Here is a 21,514-nt window from a genome sequence, read left to right on the forward strand (position 1 = left end):
ATGCATGGGTCGCGCCGCGCTTCGCTGTGTCGGTAAGCGATACCAGACGCTGTTGAACCACACGACTTCTTGTGTGCTCACACCGACTTGATCGTGCGCGAAAAGCTCTGTGACGACGTTAGCTGCGGCGCCAAGATTTTTTAACTGCGGAGACACCCGCGACAAGTGTGGTCCCACAGGGGGGCAGATGGCCTTGGAACATATGCGTTGTTTTAACTATACTTGATCTGGTGGGGAAGTCCCCTCTCCCCCCTCTTCAAAAGGTGAGCAGGCGGATATTCTAGAGGGGGGGGGGGGGGGGCTCTATTCCCCACTGACGCTGCCCCTGGAAGACGGTACCCTGGCGACAGCATCGTGGGCAGTGTGCACAGTGACGGACGAATACAGTAGAGAAAGCAGCGAAACGAAACAAAAGTGAATAAGTTCGCGCGAAATTCTTGATGTTTTCGACTTCATTCGCACTTTCCTCGACGCCCACAACGACGACGAAGCCATGCAAAGCCTGCAAAGCTGCGAGGCTCAAGCCGTCAAGCTCCTTGAAAGCAACGTGAAGGAGAGCGAGATCACCGGCTTCTTTCAATAAATTTTGGTTGTGTCGATGTAACTGGTGTGCGTTTCTTTATATTTTTGCGATTAAGAAATTCTCTTCAGAAGAAGGGGTTTGCCTGTATTGCTTGCCGTAAGAAGCAGTAGGGAGTATGAAACATAGGTCTGCTTGTCGAACAAAAAGAAGGACCACGATATGCGTATTTGTGTTGCTGTACGTATAGTTTGCTGAAATCGCTGACAAGACGTAAACTGGCCTCAAGGACGACACCCGCATTTGCAGCGTACAAACTCTAGATAAACGTATATGCATGCATTCGATATTAGATGATCGCTAAAACAACGTGGCATTTTATCCTTTCCGCCCTATGGTAACAAGAGATTCTATTGGCGCTACGATTTTCGCATGCTCAAACTCAGTCTAGTCACATATAGAGATCGCAATGCGTATTTGGAAGTTACACAGCAAGGATGCTTGTCTCAGGTGACAATACAATGGAGTATGGATAGGGTAGGGAGACGATGCGGATTAGAATTTCAATACGAACCTGGTCTTGTAGATGTGACGTTGTCTAGATGCCTCTATAGAGAGCTCATAGTTATCATAAATGAGGCTTACACATTCAAGGTTGTCATAGTTCACGTTTGTGAAAAAAAAGACGGCCGCATCCGACATCTTGCTCGCGAATTCTGTCTAGGTTTTTCGCTGCGGTGTGTCCTTCTGGTTCGCAAACAGTACGTCTGCTTCTGCTAAACCGTTGATCGTCTGGTACCATTCTCTGAACATTCACTTTAGCTTTTGATGAAGTTAGTGACACTTTTTGTTTTGATATTTATAAAAATAAATGTTACTGTCAAGTTTGCCGCCAATCGAAGTGCTATTTATTGTGGTTATTTTTTCATCACAATCAACTTGAGCTTTTTTTAAATACGAAGTGTAACACACATAATTGTTATTCAAAAAACAAAGCATTTCTTTAACTGCCTGTTTTTAAAAAATAAATATATCTTTAATAAAGAGAAAGGCATTTGTCTAGTAGCGCCACATTCACCAGCTGGAGCGCAGTCATATCTTTAGCGCCGGCAACTCTGGAAATCCCGCGCAGTTTGTATGTGCGCGTGCGTGAGCCTGCCTGAAAGCGCACGTTAGCCGTCGGAGCAACGCCAGCCGCAGTGAAAGAGACAACGGTAGGGTGGCCCCCCTTCTAGCCACCCTAACAACGGTAGCAGTGATGAGTGCCGTGCTTGAAAGTGCGCTGTCTCGCACTCAACATCGAAATCATTCTTGTTGAATCGTAGTTTGACGTAGCGTAAGAGGATAAGGGACGCATTTTCACTATGTCCCTCGAAGAGCAATCGTCGGGGAGCTCTCCGAAGGGTAAGTTTTCAACGGCAAACGAATAAATGGCGGTGCCTGTGTTGGTTGCGACACGAAGCAGCCGTGGAAGTGTTTCTCTGGCATTTACTGTTGACAGGCCTCCTTCTCAAGTACGATTAGCGAGAATACTTTTCCCTTTGTGTTCTTGTTTGTACGATTTCGCCTTGTTTTTCATTGATGGCGTTACGATCTCGCCTCGAAAGGGCCTCGTGTGATCGAGCTGTTCAAGGCCAGTTTCGTAATGTCATAGATACCAGGCTCCCCTTTCCGCCGAACTAAATGACTTGTCTTATTAGCTTCCACTTGAGGTCGAGCAGACTGTCTTAGTCACTGCCTGTTCAGGTTTGCTTACTAGACTAGAGTCTCTTTTATTCACGGCAGTTTCACGTTGATTGCTGCGTATTAAGGATGAGGTTTGTTTGATGAGATTGTTTATTCCAATTGTGTGTTCTCGGGTGACTCCGACTTGTGTAGTTATCGTTAATTACTGGCAAAGGGGTGAAAACGTGTTTGTCTCATGACCAAGCTATAACATGGCAGTATTTTATTCGCTAACACATTGAAACATTACGTATGGTTGCTTATTCATCACATGTCAATTAGAGCCTATAGTTTCTTGGTGAATCGCATCACTTTTCTTATTTTGTGTGGCGTAGTACTCGTAAATTCTCGATGAATTCATGCGTACTGCGTTGTGTGTCATCCTGCAGAATTTAATGCCTGACTGTTCAAATGCATGACTGTGTTGTGCCTGATTTCAACTCGAATCGGTGAACTATTTGAGCGTTCATTTTAGATGTGAAGCTGCAGCTCTATTTTTACTACCGTCCAGTAACTTTTGATCGTACAACGGCGGGCATGGTTTACTCGAATGCATATGCCGCTAAACCGGCACAAAAATTCTACTAAAAAGAAAATTCCCCCTAATGTACTCAAACTGGACAGTTTCCGCAACATGCCTTCTTTACTGTAGGTTTTGTGGTTTTGTTTCTTCGGTTTCTTCCCGTAAAATAAATTATTTGTCATGTGAGGTGACATATCTTGGAAAACAGTATAAAATATTACCAGAAACTAAGGCATAAAAGCAACATAAACCACTTAGAAATGGTGTTATGACTGTGTCAAGCATAAGCACATGCCTTTGCTGCTTAGAAAAATTCACTTTGTTGAAGTGATTTGATTGATTGATTGATATGTGGGGTTTAACGTTCCAAAACCACCATATGATTATGAGAGACGCCGTAGTGGAGGGCTCCGGAAATTTTGACCACCTGGGGTTCTTTAACGTGCACCCAAATCTGAGCACGCGGGCCTACAGCATTTCTGCCTCCATCGGAAACACAGCCGCCGCTGTCGCAGCTGGACTAAGGTACTCGGCTGCTGACCCGCAGGTCACGGGTTCGAATCCCGGCTGCAGCGGCAGCATTTTCAATGGAGGCGGAAATGTTGCAGGCTCGTGTGCTTAGATTTGAGTGCACGTTAAAGAACCCAAGATGGTCAAAATTTCCAGAGCCCTCCACCATGGCGACTCTCATAATCATGTGGTGGTTTTGGGTCATTAAACCCTATATATCAATCAACTCATATAGGCACCAATGCTAAGTGCGACTTGGATACCTTGCTTATTTTTGGCCATTGAGGCTCATATCTTTCATTTAACTGATTTCTTTAAAGTGGGTGGGTAGGTGTTAGAAACATTGATGTACACACATTGAAAATATTTTCAAGAGGAAAGTCATTGAGCCTGGTTTATAAGTGACCCTTCTGCAATACAAAAAGGGGCACTCCAACCAAGAGGGGAGATTCAATGAGTCAGAATAAACGAAAACAAAGGTGGATAGTAGCACTGCCATGGAATTCAGACACGGGAGTGCGGTGTCATGAATTTTATTAGCTTTGCTAGGCCGTTGATGATGTTCATTTTCGAAAATATACGAGAATATATTGTGAAAGAGCTTGATAGTGTAGCGTGTTTTGACCACTTCTGAGCCATAATGGCCCATGCATACATAAGCAAAAGATAGTTCTTTCAATTTGTGGTGTCACATTGTTCTTTTGCTAGAAGGCTCTCCTTTTCTTTTTGTTATTTTTCAGCTGTGTATAGCTATTTGCATATGAATAGAATAGACCATGCTGTTTCATGGAATTCACTATTCGATCTTGGTAAATACATTTCTTTAAAAAATATAAGGTATGAAAACTGTTAGTCTTGAGGGAGACATGGGGATAATGGGTAGAATTGCTCTATTGGGCAGCTGTGGCTGAGGAAGAGAGGAATCTGTTTTTGAATTAACATATAAGCAAGGTACGTTTGTTTCAATACTTTCTAGTTCTTCTGTAAATATGGCTCGCTCTTAAGCAGCTTACATATGTATTTGTTCTTACGAATGATTTCGCCAGGCCCACGAAATGTACGTGTCTTTAAATGCACTGTAAGTGGCGGTACTATCACATTCTTCTTTTTTTTTTTTTTTTTCATTGTACACAAAAGTATATGTGCATCTGACAGCATACTATTCTTTTGTTTCATTACTTCAGATCTTATATAGGTTGTATTTTATATGATTGAAGCCAATTCATCTCTTGACCTTTTTGCTTCCATTAATGACCATACATATTGCAAGATGTTTCAGCGCGCGAACAAAGGAAAAAGGACAGGGTAGACAGAAAGAGCGCTGCGCTCTTTCTGTCTACCCTGTCCTTTTTCCTTTGTTCGCGCGCTGAAACATCTTGCAATATGACTACGCACCAACTAGCCCAAGTTTCCACTCTTGTGACCATACAGTCACGAGACTTCGTACGAAAATGACCGTTCATGCCTGTGCTCATCATTAACAAAAATTAGTTACACATGGAACCGGTGGAGACTAGACGTACCTTTAGTTGTGTTTTGGCGCTAGATGGCTACACTTGTTCATGTCCCATTTGTATCTAAGCTTTAGTTTTTTAGCCATCTTTCACTGTATTGTTATGTGCTAAAGCCATCTTCCAGGTATATTTTTATGCAATTAGTAAAATAAAGCAACCCCACTTAATTGAAAGATTGGCTTCTGTGAAGCACGATTTTTCTACCCCAGAATCTGCTCCAAAAATCAAAATGTCACTTCCATCACTACATTGCATACAAGCGTGAATGTTTTTTTTTTTTTTTCAATGGATGAACTTTGCGGACTCTGTATTTTGTGTTGCTTTATAAATGAGAAAATATTTAATTTGATTATTTTTTGCTTTTTTTTTAATATTTGAACCAATTTGAAAATATTTGTGTTTGACCACCAGAAATTTTTTCTTTAGTCCATACAATAAAATTTCAGATGTCTATTGCTGATTGGGCTGTGTTGAAGAAAGACACAGGCATTATTCTTTTTTGTACATATATGTATGGATGTTTTTGTATATTATTGTGATAAATAAATTTTGGAATTGACATTCATGTATTGCTTATTGCTCTTTATGTCACTTACCAGTCAAATTGTCAGGTTCTTGTCATATTGGGGAAATTATGAAATGCTGCTGGATGCTGTCCCTTGTAATTTTGCACCAGGCTTAGCATGTTATGTTCTTCGATGAGTTGCTTGTAGGTAGAGCTACTTTAGGTTTGACACAATATATGTTGTAGAAGAAATCACTGTTTTTGAAACACCTTTCAAAGTATGTATGCTACTGGCGAATTGTCTTCTTGTTTGTATGTTTTTGAAAGGTGTATACGGGGGATTTACAATTAAATGTGGAGGCATGCCTGCCCTGCACAGTCACATCGAACGATGTGTGACATGGCCAGTCTTCTCGTGTCCATCGCAAGGCTGTACTATGAATGTCTAGTATGTAATTGTTAAATATCAAACTGTAAGATTTGCACTTTATTTGACAGCATGTTCCATGCTGTTTTTTTTAATCATTGAAATTTTTTTAATGCAAAGCCAAACTTTCGGATGGTGCCCATCCGATGGTGCCCCACTTCCTCTGAGCACCTTGAAGACGCTAAGCAAACGTTGTTGTCCTGTAAGTTCGGTAATTCTCCTATGCCTTTGTAACAATTTGCTTTCAAAGAACTCTAAAGCACAATTCTAAATCAGTTTAGACTGGTAAGGAACACCATATTTTTCTGAATTCGTGTGTTGAAGTATTGATATCAGTAGCTTTAAAACCAGGAATGGACAGTTTTGTAGTAGAGTGACAAAATAGTTGTTTAAATGAATATTTACACATTTAGCACTTAGTGCGAATTACAACAGAGCATGATGTATTTCAATTTTCTTTGGTTCTAGCCCCTGGGTTGTTCTTTCCACTGCCTGCACAATCATTTAACAATAGTAAAATAACCAACTAGCTCTTTAAAACTTTTTTCAGCTGTTTTCAACTGGTGGTTTCTTTTTATAAAGTCACCTTTCAGTGAAGAGCGCATCTGTTCAATACTGACCAGTTATAATGAATTTCTCGCTAGGTCTGCATGAATCGTACAGGTTACGTGACTATGGCATACCCTGCAGAGTTGCTTTAAAATTTGATATGATTTATTAGCCAAGATCAGTCACCCCTTTCTTTTTTTTATTTGGGCACGTTAGATTCATGATGAGTAGCATTTACGAAGCAGATTTATTTATTCAGAGTAAATATATAAATCCACTTCCATGTAGCCTGAGTAGTAGCCTGATTCAGAAAAGAAAAAATGCCACATGTGAAGTATATTCGTAGTCTGTTTTTACTTAAGACAAGAATCTCAAACACGTGGCCCACAGACACTTTGTTAATTGCCCGCTACGCACGTGATGTTTCTTCATAAGCCAAAAAGGCTTACATATTGGGCTCAATCCTTCTTTCCTTAAGGCACCTCATGTGGTCACCATGCTGTAAAGCATAACTGTGTAACAAAAACTATATTTCAGAATTGATTCCCAGGTTGCACTCATTCTGGAGGTCAGTATTGATGTGTTTATTAAAACCTTTTATGATATCCCCTTCAAAGTTTACTTATTTATTACCAATGGGAAATGCTTGCTTGAAATGGCAACATTAGTTTGCATTTTGTTTAAATTTCACCTAGCTTCGATTCTCCCCAACTCCCCACTTCGACTTTATTCATATCTCGCCCCTTGTGGGTCTAAACGCCATTACTGCCACTTGCTAGCTGAGACCCCCGACTTGGGACAACCTTGTGTAATCTTCTTTTGCCCGATCCATTTTTCTTTGGGGGTAAATAAAATTTAATGTTAAAAGTCTATTACATACTCTTTGTTGGTTAGGGTTCTGCCTTTAGGAATTCTGTAAAAAAACACAAAAAGCTTGGGTGTAATAACAACGTATGCTTCAGGTTTCGCTGAGAACCTACAAATTTCAGTTTCTTCAACCGTGACCATATGAGCGTGTCCTGACTCGTGTTCAAAGAAAAGAAAAGAAGCAGAAGATGTTGTTGAAACTTCTCACATAATCTCCTAGTGGTGCTGATGTTCCTAAAAAGTTTTTTGGGTTCTTAATAACTGAAAAACTCTCTTGTCTACTCTCTTCATGCTTTCTATCATATCCCGTTTATTGAAAATCAAGACGACTTTCATAGTGACTACTAATGCTGGGCCTCTACAATTCTTGGAGTTCTGGAAGCAGAATGACATCCAGCTAGTTCTGTTCCTAGAGGAAAATAACATCATGATCTAGTGTGCTGCGACTAAAACAAATCCCAGAGAGCTTTTACATGGAAATCACCCCAACAATATCACTCTGTTGTCACAAATTAAGATGATGTCTTCCGGTGTTATGGCACGCCGTTTTGTGCTGCAGCAGCAAACGGCCATTGCAGATTGTATAAGTCGGAGAAATATTGCTTGAAACCACCGTTTTTTATCATGCTGAACCGAATGAGTGCTTCTTTTGGAATCATGTTTACAAAGTAAACCTCCCTCTTTTTCTGGTCTCATTAAAGGCGTACTGACACAAATCTTTTGGCCTCACATTTTTTTTGCTGCAAATAGTTTCTGGGTGCCTAGTAGTCCTAACATGACACATCGTTTGCTGTAGTGCATGACAAATAATTAATTATATGCCCCTCATTGTCGACCAGTTTCGGTTTGAGAAAGCTCCAAAAACGAATAGCTGCCAGGAGCAACTATCGCCACCCAGTGTGTGCAGATCTCAACCACATCAGCACACAGAACTATGACTCACTTTTGAACAGTCGTAATCATGAAGTCCTTTTGAATAGAAAATGGGACTGGTGTGCCGCCAAAGACAAAACTTTCAATGCATGACCGAGAATTATGGACTGCTGGAACTAACACGACAAAAACCGCGGCAATGACGTCATCATAACTTGTTTTACTGACTGCAGCGTGTTGCCGTGAGGGAAGTAAGGGAGTCCCAATGGGGTCCTTCTTAATGGTTTTCACAATCTCCAAATTCAAATTTCAAAATTGCTGTGAAGTAGCTTCCGAGCCTTATTCGGTGTTTATCTTTGGCAGATGATATACGCATGCTCACTGGAAACGAATTTGCAGGGCATCTCAGCCATGAAATTTTGTGTTGGTTTTCCTTCAACAAATATATTGTGTGTATGCACCTGGCATGTTTTAACTGTCTTTTGGGAGACTTGTAAGACCAATTATTTTCATGGTCACTTTGAGTTTACCATAAAATGCTGAGCAAGCACCCCATTCCGGACTCGGGAAGGGGGCGCTTGCTTGGTCACTGACTAGTCAATCACACTTATTTGGTGCTTTTTTTATATCTCTCGAAAAGAGGAGGGCGTTGTTTTCTTGGGGAGGGGGTGGTTGCTCGACATTTTATGGTATAATAAAGGGCTCCAATCTAGGTGGTTTGCAACCTGGAATGTTTGATACCTGAAGTTATACTTTGTGGGTATCGGGCTTGCAGCGTCCCATCCCTAGGTAAAGCAAGGACGACGGAGGCTTCATGTCAAAACAAACAGCAACATTTATTTAACTAAACATAGTATACAACAGGGTTGGCCCAGGGCGAGACAGCTATGCAGCGACCATCATTCCGGGCAGCTGCAATCAACCAGCACGGGTGACAGTCTCCGTCTTTCGTGGGAGCCAAAGCGTCTCTCCCCGGGGCAGCTCCCAGGCTGGCCTTTTTGGAGGGCGCACACGGCCCACATGCACCGCTATTGTGCAACCCGTGACTCTATCTCTTGATAGTTCATGCGCGTGGTTCCCACTACCTAAAGCACCTCTTTTATTAATATGTAGATTGGTTTGCAAAATATTAATACATATATTGCAGTAGACGGTTGTATACCTGCTAAAGCTTTTTTTTTTTTTCAATGATGTCATCCTGAAGACCTGAGTTTTTCAAAAAGTTGTTGCCCCATTTCATTAACATCAGCTGTATTGAAAAATGTTCAAAGAAACACCTCACAAGCATAAATGCTCAACATGGTTTTTGGTACAAATATTGTGGGGTATCAAAATGGCAAGCGCCACCACCACGCTCTTGGAGTGAACGTACACTTTAGACATGGTTGGATCAAACTAAATGATACACGTTTATTTAGCTATTTTAGCACGAGGATATCGTTTGCTGAATTATTATAAGATAAATCGTGATCAACACGTTAAGACATCCTTACACTATAATAAACAACACTCAAGCACAATAACACACCTAAGGCAGTGTTGCGATTGCTTGACTTATCACGAGTGCCTTCTGACGCGCAACCTGCGGTGCCATGCACCGGGGACCCACATTAGAGACAACCGTTCGCAACAACCACCACGCGCAGAAGAGACCATCTTATTTCTCGCGCCACAACCGAAGCTTGCCTGCCACCAGGGATCACTGCCAGCACTACCACTGTAACAACCATGATGATGATGATAGCGGTGATCACCGCTCGCGTACACAAGACCACCTATCGTTCAATAGCCGTGGCCCCCGTAACACGGCTTCTGCACAAGGCAAGTGCGCCACGCGGTGCAAACAACTCCACAGGGAAGTGTCTGTACCCCCACTTCTCCTTAATCCCAATTCAAACCATATTCCGAAAAACAAAGAAATCAGCTACACAAGCTCTAACGAAAGAAATGACAACACATGTCCCTTCATAATGTCCGTGCACAACGACACCGCCACTGGTCGACACTGTTGCACTGTTTGGTTCGACGACTTTATCTCGGCACCAGCCCCATAACAGCAACGTTGCCATAGGCGTGATGATCCGTCACTCGCACTGACACTACTTTCGGTTGCAACCAGCACTCACGAGGGCGCCGGACTGCAGGCAGTTGCGCAGGTCCCAGGCATGTCCATCGCCTGACCTTACGACCGCAATTCTGGCCAGCAGTACTGACGATGTGCAGAAGACAGCCAGCCGTGGATTACATCACTCCCGCTGCGTACATTCCAAAACACTCGACAGAAACAATGAAGCAGCGTCTAGGGAAGGGAGCTTCGGGCTTTTTGCCCACATGGTACGATGGTTAGTATGGCTAGGTAATACTTCAGCAACGGCCGAGATGCACAGCTCAAAAATAAAACAAAGGTGACTTTTCCTAATTTGCTCATCGCAAGATGAAAAGTGAGGGAAGCAGAGTGCAACACCTCGACACCACGATCCACCTAGCTGTGCCACGTTGGACAAGGCGGCTGCGCAGAGTCTTAGGCCTAATGACTTGCTTGGCAACAGCCGGCATCCACCCAGTACGCAGCCTAGGCGCAGAAGAGGCAGACGCAAGGAGACATCCACTCTGTAAGGTGGCCCTACCGCTCGCCACACACAGCAGCTTACCGAGCGATCGGTGTCCACTGTCCTGGACGGTGTCATGACGCCCCGGCGTCGAGCGCCAATACCAGACAGCAATGACGCTCGGCTCCCTGAGCACAAAAAAGATAGAAGAAGTTATTTACAGAAAATCGGACCACTCACGAGGCTTCCGCACTCACTTGCTTCGGGCCTGGCTTACAAACAACGTGCTCTAAGCCTTGCTCACCTCAGGATGCAGATCGCATAGCTCTCATACCAACTGAAACAACGTTCTTGAAAACTGAAAACAACATAGTAAATAATATAACTCTTGCGAGCAGAAAAGAAATAACATGTTGCTTCTTCGTTTCTGTTTCATTCTTGCCAAAAAGAACTTCCGGATGTTACTATGAGGAATAGCATGAGTGGTTCAAAACAATTAAATTTTCGCGTGGTTAAACTGGACAAGTCGTGCCATCTAGCAGGGCGCACTTGAACCAAAACACGTCTGCTATCTCGAAGCCAATGGCAGGAAATTGATCAATGGCTGCTGTGGCTGCCGCAACTTTTGTTCTGTCTACTTTTGTCGGTTACGGTGCAGTAAAGCTGGGCAACGTTGTGCACGGCAACAGTGATGCGAATCGGTCTCTTCAAGAGGCGGGTAACTTGAAGTGCGCTACCCGATGTGGGCCACTAACACGATTTTATTTCAAAATAAGCCCGTCCTTGGAACAGAAGTAACACTGCGAGGTTTCTGGACCGCTATTTCCGCAGTCAACGTTGGCCTAATAGTTGCCTTTAGTGTCCCTTTTATGGTCATGTTGAAAAGTTTCGTACCTTTTCATTTGCTCTCACATTCCGAGTATAATCGGAAATAGTCATTCGCTTAGTAGAAGCCTATTTTCTTGGACTGCTGACAGCTTCTTCATGTAAGTTATGTTTAAAGCTAATTAGTGTGAAAGTGGAATTTTGCTGTGTTTTCAACCACATTACATTATTAACACAATTGCTAGAAAGCTTGTTTCGCAAAGTTTTAATGTTGGTGTCATAGGTGTAAGCAAAAATTTGAAAGCTGCTAATAAAAAAAATAATAACTATGCCCGGTTCAAGTTTGAATCAAACCCAGGTTGTCTGCATGGCAAGCAGGTGTTCTACCACCAAGCCACACTGCTCTAAACTGCTGCGGAAAAAAAAAAACACTGAATGTTATGTAGGAAGAGGAGTCTCCCTAATGCATAAAACATTTCGCCGCAGAAGCAAAGAATTGGGCGAAGCGTCAAAACATAGGAATCGGCATTGAATAGGTGTTGTAAAGGACCACCCATTACAAAGAACACAGACATATTTAATCATCATCAGTAGCAAAAGCATTGACAAAGTGAGCAGCTGCATTCGTTTGTGAAATCGAATGGTCAGTACCGTTCAGTGTACAAGATTTCAGTGATAATGCGCATGATCTAGGTGGCCTGAAACATAATCGGTGAATTTACTTGATCGTGCTTTCTTTTCTCAGTTTTTCTTGCTTTCATTTTGTTGGTAACGCAGGTCTTTCGCTGTTTATTTTTGGAAATTTGAATGCCTACCGCCTCTATCTCGGACACAGGAGACTGTGTGCTCAACAAGTTTTGCACTCTAGTAGTCTATGAAGATGGTTGTTTCGGCTGCAGTGCGGATATTTGTGACTTTGGCCATGTATGTACGTTGTTGATAGTCCATGATGTAGTCGTAAATAATTTTTTTTTTTAATTTTACCTCAAGTAATAGGTGTACCCCGAACTTGCAGCTGCATTTTCTGGAAAAAAAGTATGCCTATTATCTGAGTAAATACGGTATCTTATTGTGTAGAACCAATGTTTGTCACACGCTGCAATTGCATTCTCTCTTCTCTCGTCCCGACAAAACCGCTGGAAGCTAAGCAGAGAGGGATGGGAGGGGCAATCGAAAAACGTCACGCTCACCTTGTGACCTTGAATGCTTTTTTCTTTTTTTTCTTCGAATACATGGGTTTTTCAGTGCAATCGCACGCTCATTCTTGGACAAGTAACTGCCTCCCCCCGGCGATCTCTGTAACGACCAGGCATGCCATATTCAAATAGCCAATGGCTGATAGATGGGCTTACTATGAGTGATTTTTGGGCTTATCGCATGATTTGTTGAGAGAAGAAAAAGCAATTTTCAGCTGACTTTGATAATTTATTGTGAATTCCAGGCCATGCGCTGCGCTATAATATTTGGCTCGCGCGTTGTCGGGAGCTTCTGCTACTGATCGGCAGCATTTTTGGACTATGACCAAAAAGCATTGCAGGGCCCCTTTAAAAAGGTCAGCTTTGTGACTTATTTTATCACTCGAGAGTCACTAATTTTTCTAAGGACAGTTATGTCAATTTGTATCGCATGCATGGTTTGTGCCATTTTGATACGCTTTGTTGTAGATGTAGTTTCTGCTAATTGTATATTTTTTTAACCACGCAGTGCTCCTATTCACCTTGTCTGTAGTATTTTGGTTTCTTGCTCCTCTTTATGTGTTGTGCCAAAATTTCTATATGCAGCTCTGCTGTAGTGTTCAATTTATATTGTACTGGTGATGAATTTTTTTCAAATTTAAGATTTTCCCAGTTCGAACTGAATGCAGGAGCTACATTACTGTTGGTGTTATATTACTCTTTATTTTCTTTCTTTTCCTTTTTTTCACTGAAAGGTGCTCTTGAAAAGGATATGGTTTTCATATGAAATTATCTCGTGAAATGTCCCATGTGATGTTAGTTCAGCCAAGAAAAATGAAAAGCAAAGGTTCAATGAGGTATTCTTTTTGTCTGCTAGAATTAACTGACACTCTTGCTTGAAGTTTTGAAGGTTTTACTTAGATTCTTGAATTTAGTCGTGTTCTCTGGCGGAATGACCACTGCCGCAAAGCTCGGAAAAAAAAGAAAATAAAGCGTGGAGGCTTCTATGCGATTCGCCCGCTGCAGAAAACCTCGTCAATTTTAAAGAGATCAAATCACAAGGGCGAGGACGCGCCCGCAAGCTGGGAAAGACAGCTGGCAGAGGTTCATATCGAAAATGAACTCGTATAGAGATGTGGCTAAGGCCTGGAAGAGCATCAAGAAAATAAGAGGTCAATCAACATATTTGGTAGCATTAGTAGGCACCCAAAGGGAAAGCCTGGAAGATCAATCTGATTATCTTGGAGGACATGTCAAATCTATATCCCGCTTAACACACTATTCAAACATTTTCTAAAGGTACAAAACGAGGTGGGAACAACAAAAGTTCAATACAATATTCGCAAGTAATGATGCATATAATGAACCGTTCCGCTCAGCTGAACTATGCACAGCGCTAAACTATTGCAACAGTTTTGCTCCAGGCTTTGATACAATAGTTTATGATATACTGAGACACTGACCCCAGGAAACTCTAGAAACACTACTCTCCCTATACAGTGTCATATAGTTTTCTGGTGAGATTCCTATTTCCTGAAAAGAGGCTATTGTGATCCTTATTCTGAAACAGAACAAGGATATATTATCCGTCACGAATTACAAGCCATTAGGGTTTACAAGCTCGCTGTGTAAACTTTTCGAAAAAATAAAAAACTACCTACTCATACACTTTCTAGATTCGATAGAATTGCTTTACCCACACCAATGTGATTTACGAGAAGGTCGATCTACCACTGACCATCTCGTGCGCATTGAGGGGCAGATCTATGAGGCCCTCGTACACAAGCAATATTTTCTTTCTGTGTTCCTCAACATGGAAAAAGCATACGACACAGCATGGTGATTCGGAGAATTGCGAGATTCGTCCAACCTAGGTGTTTGAGGTAGAATGTCCAACATAATTGAAGTTACTTGTCGGATTGCACGTTTCGTGTACGAGTGGGAAACGTGCTATTACGAACATTTGTTCAAGAAATGGGAGTACCACAAGGTGGGGTCCTCAGCTGCATACTTTTTCTTGTTAAAATGAATTCACTGCATCTGTACATCCCTCGCAATGTATATTATTGCACGTATGTGGATGATGAATAGGTAGTATTTGAATCGTGCAACTTGGCGACGTGTGAGCGACAGGTTCAGCCTGGTCTAAACAAGGTGGCCAAACGGGGTGACGAAAATGGGTTCTGCCTCAATCTTCCAAAAAGTACATGTGTTCTTTTCTCGAAAAGGAGAGGCATGCACCCCAATCCTGTTGTAGACATACATGGTCAACGTCTATCTGAGAACACGAAACAAATTTTTAGACCTAATCTTAGACACAAAGCTAACTTTTGTGTCACACATTAAACATCTTAAAAACCAGTGTATGAATGCCCCGCCACAGTGGTCAAGTGGCTAAGGTCTAGTGGCTGCTGGTCTTGTGGCTGCTGATCTGCAGGTCGCGGGTTTGCATCCCGACTGCAACAGCTGATTTCCGATGGAGGCGGAAATGTTGTAGGCCCGTGTGCTCAGATTTGGGTGCACGTTAAGGAACCCCAGGTGGTCGAAATTTCCGGAGGCCTCCACTACGGTGTCTCTCATATTCATATGGTGGTTTTGGGACGTTAAACCCTACATATCAATCAATCAACCAGTGTATGAAAACGATCCTGAAAGTCTTGCCACGTACAACCTGGGGCAGTAACAGAAAATGTCTCTTAAATGTCTGTGACACCGAGCGCATTGAAGATTCTGGATCCTGTTTATTATCTGGGCATCCGTCTCTCTTTAGGTGCCTTTCCAACGAGCCCAATAGAGCTTTTACGCTTAGTTGATTGAGGGGTAACTCGGCCTGCGGAGGTTTTACATGTCTTTTATTTATTATCTGAAAGTGAACAGCGATAAGAAACATCTTACACCCTCCATAATTAATGATTTCTCTAGCACTGCACATTTTGGAAAACGCCACTCGGTGAGGCAGCCCTACTGACTTGGCGTGAAGAGCCTAGCCGAGAAAACTGGTGTGCCGCTTTTAGCACTGTCTAAGTGCTCCTGCTGCATGCTGCTACGCCTGGGAGCCCACACCGAATGTCATTGCTACTGCGAAAACAATCTGCGCAGTGGCTCCTTATTTGAAGATTATGACGCAACTAAGTGGCGGTTCCTGAATGCAGGAATCTGACATCACGGCCAGCAGCGCTTCTGATTGGACGTTGGTGACGTAAAGGTCCACCCAGTGCCTCTAAAAAAGCCAAGCGGCACGTTGGGATGTATTCACGGAACATAGCCTGGAGCCAAATCCTCCCCTGGCCCTGGAGGGGATCCTGGAGAGACCTGGCGAACGAATGTGCCTGGCAGCCGAGCTATGTTGAAGCAGCTCTTCTTTTTGGCGCATTGTCTAGCGGCAGGGGTGCTGTTACGACTGGGAGCCCCCTAACGATTGTCATTGCCACTGCAAAAGCAATCATTGTCAAAGCCAGTGAGCGAGTCCGCCTGACGTCATCATCTCAACGACGCCATGGATGGTGCCATGCAAGCGGCGCCATCCGGTCTGGCGAGTCTTACGCAATGCGTAACAACATCACTTGTCTTTGGGTGGAACCCAGAGCAGCCACTCCGAATTTGAGGATCATTACTTAACCCAGCGGCGGTTCCTGACTCGAGGAATCTGACATCACTGCCGCCGGCGCGTCTGATTGGACGTTGGTGACGTAAAAGTACTCCCGGTGCCTATAAAAAAGCCAAGCTGCGTTGTCCAGCAGCTGATCTATGCGTCAGAGAGAAGCCGACGGATGCGTCAGAGAAGGCATCTCGGCTCTTCGAATCCCTAAGCTGTCGGCCCCTTTCCTGAATATTTAACACCTCTATTTCTATGCTGTACATGAATCTTGCCTTAACTCACCGTCATCTTGTCCGCTCGTGTATTATCTCTGTGCAGAAGCAGTCGGGAGGTGAGAAAGTAACGCTACCAAAGAGCCAGCGACCTTGGCAGTGGCGAGTATCGGAGCAGTGGCGCCTTCGGGACTGTGTTGTCGTCGCGCCTCAACACAGTGGATGGCAGCTGCGAGATCGCCGGCGTCAGCAACATCGATGCGGTGAATGCCTGATGCTTTCCCCTCAGTTCACCAGACTACTCGAGCACAGATTATAGCAGTTTAGAGAAGGGCTGTGTGAAGCATTAGTGAGTGAGCTTTGATCGTTTCAAGCCAAGTCAGAGCGCTTTGAAACTAAAGGAAATGCGGAAGGTGTAAACACGATAGTGTTAAAAATTGCTTGTGCGTTTTGATAGTACACTTATAGTGGGTACGGCAAGTAGATCCTTACAAAGGGCAAAAGCAAGAAGCTAGTGTGAATGATGGAGAACCTTAAAGTGAAGGAACTCGTCAAAGTTTGTGAGGACCTTGGCCTTACTTTGGGCCGTGCGAAACGAAAGCAAGCAATCCTTGAGATCATGAAAGATAAAGGATTGTTAGCTGAGAAAGTCAATGAGGCCTGGGCGGATATCAAAGCATGTGGCGAGGAGGCTGAAAGGCGAGAAGTAGAAGTTCGCGAACGTGAAGAATCTGGAAGGCGAGAAAGCCGTGAGGAGGCCAAAAGACAGAAGCGCCTCGAGTTGAAACAAATAGAATTGGCAATCCTACAGCATTAGCAGGCGCGTAGCGTAGCTTCTGCGACAGTTCAGGTCAGCGGTCATTGAATTCGGGATCAACTCCCACCGTTCGTAGTAGGCGAGGACATGATGAAGTATCTCGTCAAACTTGACGAGATACTTCAAGTTTGATTACGTCTGTGAGCAAAATGCTTTGGAGCAGTCTCTTTGGGTGCAGAACCTGTTAGCTCTTCTTCCTGGCGAAGTGTCCAACGTGATAACGTGCTTGTCAATGGAAGCGTTTGTGAGCTATGACGAGGTTAAAGAAGTGCTCTTGGGACGATATAAGTTGTCACATGAGGCTTACCGGTAAAAGCACGGTACGCAAAAAAGGGCATTGAGTCACACATTGACTTTGCGTTTCGTTTTAAAGCCGATTTAATATAATGGCTCAAGGGCAAAGGTGTTTATGATGATCACGATAAATTGGTAGAATGCATTGCATTGGAGCAATTCTACCTCTGCATTGAGGATGATGTCACGCTTTGGCTGCAAGACAAACTTGGCGAAGTGCAGCTTAACAACACAGCAGGGTTAGCTGTGCAGTATTATACTTGCCGCAAGTTGCATAGCAGGGCAATGCGCGTTGAAAAAGATGAAAAGGAGAGCTTTTCGAAGAAACCTGATGAATGGAAACCAACTCGGCACCGTAATTTCAGGAAGGAACCGTGTCTTATGAGGGACACTGTAGGGGAAGAGCAAACAGAAGCGGAGAAATCGAGCGCGGTTCCTAAATAACGCATTGATACCACACGGGTGTTTGAATCACCGAAGCCGCTAATCTGCTACAACTGCAAAAAGGAAGGTCACATTGCGGTGAAATGTAAACAAAAGTTCGCTTTCGCAACGATCTGAGAATCGGAAAAGAACATGCGGTTGTTAGAGCTGTATCTCCAGGAAATTTGTGTGAAAGGGAAAACGTGTTGAGCACTTCGAGTGTCAGCAGCGATGATGATCCTTCGATTGTGTCTCCGGACGACTTTACAGGATAATGCGCGTGGATTAGGCGAGTCGCCGAGGAGCAGAGTGCTTGCTTATCAATCGCTGCAGATGTCATCGAAGGCCTGTTCGGTAAGCTTCGCAACGAAGCGGCTGTGTCTGCCGCGCTTCCCGATCGTTTTCATGATCTTTTTTCTTATAACTCTGAGCAGCTTCTCAAAGAGCAGGGTAAATCATTCTTCTGCAACTTAGCGCACATGGCCCTCACACGATCGCAAGCGCGGAAGCTTTCCCAGAAACTTGATCTCCTTCAGTGTGGTTAAACACCACCTGCTAAAGAGGCTGATCTGCGTGACCTTGGCGGCAAGGCGATGGTGCCTCGGAGAAGTAATTCTCCCGATGAGTCACTCGAGCCGCGTGTCACGGAAGCTGTCTCTTTCGGAGGAGTAGGTGACATGACGCCATTGAGTGAGAGCTAGAGGGGTGCAACACTCTTGCCCGTAGTGGAAAGTTGAAGTGAGCTGTCGAGGGTAGATCGAGAAACGCTCATTCGAGAGGAGCGTGACGACTTCTGGGTTAAAGCGGTCTTGAAAAGTGTAAAGTTGAGAACAAAGAAAAAGAATGTTTCTTTTTGTTGAGAAGGCAGGGCTCCTGTATCAGAGCTACACAAATGTGCAAGGTCACAAGTTCGAGCATCTCTTGGTGCCACAAAAGTATCGTCGCCAACTATTGGAACTGGTGCATAAAAAGTGTCGGCAGGCCATCTCGGCATAAGTAAGACCAAGGCTAGAGTTTGCCTTGAGTTTTATTGGCCGAAATGCTGGAAAGGATATCTAAAACTTTTTATGCTCCCTTGACACTTGTCAGAGAGCGGGGAAATGCACGGACAAGTAGAAAGCGCCCATGAAGCTTGTGCCGATTATCACAAAACCTTTTCGGCGCCCAGTAATTGATATCGTTGGGCCATATCCAGAGTCAAGGCAAGGTTGTTGGTACCTCCTGATGGCCCTGTGTGTAGCCACAAAATTTCTAGAAGTAATACCACCCAAAGAGCTCAACTCCCCTCATGTCGTGGATGCACTGCTATTTATATTTGCACGCGTCAGATTTCGTTATGAATACTAATGCGACAACGATTGTGTCTTCACGAGCTGATTTAGTTCTACCTTTTTGGATAAATAAAGAATAAAACACTCGCACAGCTTGATCCATCACCCGCAATCTAATCCGGTAGAGCGTATCCATTCCGTACTGAAACAGATACTGAGTACTCTTTGCTATGAGCACAAATGCGAAAGGGAAGCGTGAATTCTTCCCGCTGTGTTCGCTTTGAGATCAGCTCCTGATGAGAGCACTGCTTTTAGCCCTGCAGAGCTTGTGCATGGCAGGAGTTTGAGAACACCATTGTGAATGCTACTCGAGTCCTGGGAGGTATTCGATGAGGACCCTAATGTAGTTGCGTATGTTCTAGACCTTCTTCAGAGGCTTGGAAAAAGGAAAGATCTTGTGGAAAGCCACATGAGGGCTGCACAAGTGTGGTGGAGGGAGTACTAAAACAAATCAGCGAAAAAACCCACCTTTGAAGTAGGTAGTCAGGTAATGCTGCTGCGGCCGTCCTAAAAGAACAAGCTTGAGGTTCATTGGGAAGTGCCCGCCAAATCAATATCGAAGCTTTCTGATACCAGATATGAAGTGAAATTAGGAAGGCGTTCGAACAAAATTTACCACAGTAACTTGATGAAACCAAATGTTCTACGTCAAGCGGTCGTAAATCTGTTTTTTAACGCTTCAGATGAAGAAGGGGCAGAAATTTTGACTTCTAGTGATGTAATCTTGGAGCAGTGGAACCTGCATCCTAGGTTAAGTGAAGTCCAGAAGGAGGACTTGAGGAAGATTGTTTCTGAGTTTAAAGACGTGTTTTATGATCGTCCTGGAAACAAAGCCAATCTGTAGCAAGCCATATCGATGTTCCTCTGTGCAAAAGCAGATCATGAAAGAGGACATCGATAAAATGCTGGAGTTAGGAGTCATAGTACCGGGCGAGAGTGACTATACACCCTTTCTATAATTGGTTTAATTGCCGGGAATAGATCCTGGGCCATGCATCTATTATTGGCATCTCTACGCTATAACTCGAGACCAAACTTACCCAATACCGAATCTAGAGGAGAGGGTAGAAGCTGTCACAGTCTAGTTATATTTCCACGTTACATCTCATGCAAGGGTATTGGCAAGTCCCCTTGACGTAGCTTGCTAGACTCTACCCCACGTTTGTTTCTCAATTGGTTATATATCGTCCACTTAAGCTGAGCTTTGGATTTAAAAATTCGCCCTTTTATTTTTCAGATTTAACGGACTGCGCTCCTAATGGCCTCTCTGGGTTTGCTTTGTCGTATATTGACGATGTCACCATCTTCTCAAACAGCTGGAAACAACACATCGAGCATTTACAAGTCGTGCTGGACAGGTTGAAAGAAGCTGGTCTTACCCTGAAACCTGCTAATTGTCACCTAAGGTGCAGTGAGGTGCCTTACCTGGGACACGTTGTGGGGCATGGCCGGCGTAGACCTGCATCTGTGTTTTTTTTTCGTAGAAACACACATACAGGCATTGATACAACTCCGAAACAAAAGCACACATTCAGAATTTAGGCATATACAGGTCGAGTGACGGAAGTGGCAATCGAAGCAGAATGCTTTTTTTTTTCACTGGAAGTGTATCTCACATATTCTAAATAATATTACTGTAGATTCCCTTTAAGACAAACTTGAAGGGACCACGATCATTTGTTCATGTTAGTAGAAGTTTGTCTGATTATAAGTGCTCCCGAAAACGAAATGCTAACATGCCAAGTAGTAAATAGTTTTTAAATTGTGAAATTCATTTTATGGCATACATCTTTCTTTGATTCTAAAAATGTGGACCATTTTTTATCACATCATATATATTCTGCGGGTTGCTGTCCACTGGAGTGAATGCATGTTATTTTTGGGCTGATAACGTAACATCGACATCTTGCAGTGCATGTGATTATATACAAACAACTTTGATGGGTTATATTTTTCATTGAATCTCAGCTTTAGAGTCCTATGCTCTTTTTTCTTCAAAGTAGTCAGTCATATCACATTTAAAAATCTTTGCAAGCTTGTACTGGGCTGCTATGCCTTTTGATTCCCTACTTAGGGAAAATCTGCTACATAACTTGGAGCTTGTTCACATTCAATCTGTGTTTCTGCAGCTTGTTTTATTGGCAGCAACTAGAATCCATGTGGTGTGCTCAGTCTATCATCTTGCAGGTGGCTTGCATAGTAACCTAATATTCTACAGGTAACGTTTGGAAAAAAAGCCCAAAGATGAAAGTAAAAATAAGTGTGTTACGTTGGTGC

The 21,514-nt window shown here is 43.4% G+C and overlaps 1 long non-coding RNA gene across 1 annotated transcript; it reads left to right on the forward strand.

Moving 5' to 3' along the window:
• The first annotated feature begins 1,684 nt into the window (after positions 1-1,684).
• LOC142775809 (uncharacterized) lies at positions 1,685-20,605 on the forward strand. Its single transcript, XR_012887035.1, has 3 exons — positions 1,685-1,924; positions 16,479-16,635; positions 20,475-20,605. It is a non-coding gene; the product is annotated as an uncharacterized LOC142775809 (long non-coding RNA).
• Positions 20,606-21,514: the final 909 nt, after the last annotated feature.

The sequence above is a fragment of the Rhipicephalus microplus genome, chromosome X, assembly GCF_043290135.1.
Source record: "Rhipicephalus microplus isolate Deutch F79 chromosome X, USDA_Rmic, whole genome shotgun sequence".
NCBI lineage: Eukaryota > Metazoa > Arthropoda > Arachnida > Ixodida > Ixodidae > Rhipicephalus > Rhipicephalus microplus.